Here is a 2,456-nt window from a genome sequence, read left to right as displayed (position 1 = left end):
ACAATATTCGCTTTCCTGGGATGATAATCTATAACACAATCATAATCTTTTAAAAGTTCTATCCACCGGCGCTGTCTCAAATTCAATTTTTTTTGTGTCAGAAGATACTTGAGACTTTTATAATCAATGTAGATATAACACTTCTCACCATACAGATAATGCCTCCAAATCTTTAGAGCAAAAATCACCGTTTCTAATTCTAGATCATGAGTCGGGTAGTTACGTTCATGTGGTTTCAATTGCCATGAAGCTGATAAACCGTAATTTATACATATTTTTATCCCATGCTTAGCACATTAATGGATGGTTTCTCCTTAGATTTGGTGAATTCGATGCTCCTAATTCTTTAATTTCATGTTTTATACTTAGGAGAGCATTAGGAGAGTAAAAAAAGCGAGAAAAGGGCCGAAAACGGAGAAAATGGACCCACAAGGGAAATCAACATGGCCTGGACTTCCTCACACGGGTAAGCCACACGGCCGTGTCCATTTGGCAGGATCAAAGCACGACTTACACGAGTAGATTACACGCCCGTGCCTATTTAACAGCCTTGACCACGGACTGGAGAAATCGCACACGGGCATGTCACACAGGCGTGTCCTTGTCAAGCCCAAGTATAGTCCTATTCGAAAAAGGCCACTTTTGAGGGCTCTTAGGCATTCAAAAGCCTATTTAAACACCTGAGGAGGCACTTAAAAGAGACACACGGAGCAGGAGGCAAGGAATTACTCAAGAGAAGCCGATTGATCCATCTTATAAGTCGGATTCATCGTCAAGACTGAAGATCTCCATTCAATTTCTATTCAGGGGTTTTGGGTTTTATTTATGTTTTGTTATCTTTATTCTCTTGAGATGTTTTCTTTCATAATTATGAACTAAACCCTCTAAATACCTAAGGGGAATGAAACCTAAGACAGATCTTATTATTATTATCTGAATTGTATGATAAATATTTGACTTGTTCTTAATTATGTGTTCTTAATTCTTGTTTTAATATTCCAGGATATTGATTCAAGTTGATACTCTTATTCAGAGGAGGAAAAGTCCCTGTCTAAGAGTAAATTTGTTGTAATTAAGCGGAGTTGATTGCACGCCTAGAGATAGGGTGACAAGATTTTGCCGGATTAGGGTGAAACTTAAAAAAGGAGTCCATAGATCGAGTTAATGCAACACTAGGTGTTAATCAGAAAGAGATTTCAATTAATCAACCGAGGGTTAGACTGTAACACCCCCTAACCCCAAGCCGTCACCGGAATAGGGGTACGAGGCATTACTAGACTTATACACTAACATTTATACAAAATCGAGTCATAAACTTTACATTCCAGATCAATTCTCATCAAATTTCATCATAAAGTCCCTAATATGGGCCTACGGGGCCCAATACATGTTTTAGAAGTGGTTGGTGAACTAAACTGACAACTTTGGAAAATTTTTCTTAAAGATAGGGGCACACGCCCGTGTGGCCTGGGACATGGCAGTGTGGCCAGCCCGTGGGGTTCCCATGGCCGTGGGGCCAGGCCGTGGGCAGATCTAACTTGCACACGGCCGTGGGAACAGCCCGTGTGACATAAATAGAGAGCCACAGGGCCTGAGCACACGCCTATGTGACTTGGCCTTGTGAAAACATGATTTTTGACCATTTTTAAGCTATTTTCACATGTTAAACACATGTAATTCATACCCAAATATTTACTAATAGTTCTTAAATCAAATATCATTCATTATGCCATCCAAACTTAGCAAATATTCATTCATTCACTTCAACACCTCTTAAGGATTATATACCACAATTTATCAAAATTATACTACATTATCATACTAATCAAACTCATGTAAGTTTAACTTCCAAAATACGCATATTTTATACCATGCTTCAACAACTTTAATGTTTATTCACTATCATGTACAAAATAACACCTTAATAACCTAGATACATGCCATTTTACCAAAAGAAAAGTATTCACCACTTTGAGTCCGGGATTGGCTTGGATGCTGAGTCTTAGCTTTCTTTCGTACCTAGTCCTGTGCATGGAAACATACCATACGTTGAGTATACACTCAGTGGTATTTCTATAAACTAATACTTAAAAAAAATAATAAACTACGTATATACATTGTAACTTAAACTTTTTACTTCATAGTCTTAATAGTTTCATCTCTTACAATCAATTTGTATCATTTTTCATATCATTCAATGTCTTTCAACATCGTATATCAGTTTCAGTCACATAAACGATAACAATCAGTCTTCAGTACTTTTATTTGCCCCTATTAACATGACTCAGACCTGAACGGATACACGGATCCAACCCACACATCGGGGATAATGTACAGTGTTTCTTCGACTGAAGTCGGAATACACCGTAAGGGTAACATAAGATAGCAGTCACGATTAAATGCGAGTACGTCTTGAACGAATCCGAACGATCACATGAGTCGACACATATAGTGTC

This window comes from Gossypium arboreum, chromosome 4, assembly GCF_025698485.1.
Source record: "Gossypium arboreum isolate Shixiya-1 chromosome 4, ASM2569848v2, whole genome shotgun sequence".
In the NCBI taxonomy this organism is placed as follows: Eukaryota; Viridiplantae; Streptophyta; class Magnoliopsida; order Malvales; family Malvaceae; genus Gossypium; species Gossypium arboreum.
The sequence above is the reverse complement of the archived record's forward strand: the minus strand, read 5'-3'. Positions refer to the sequence as shown.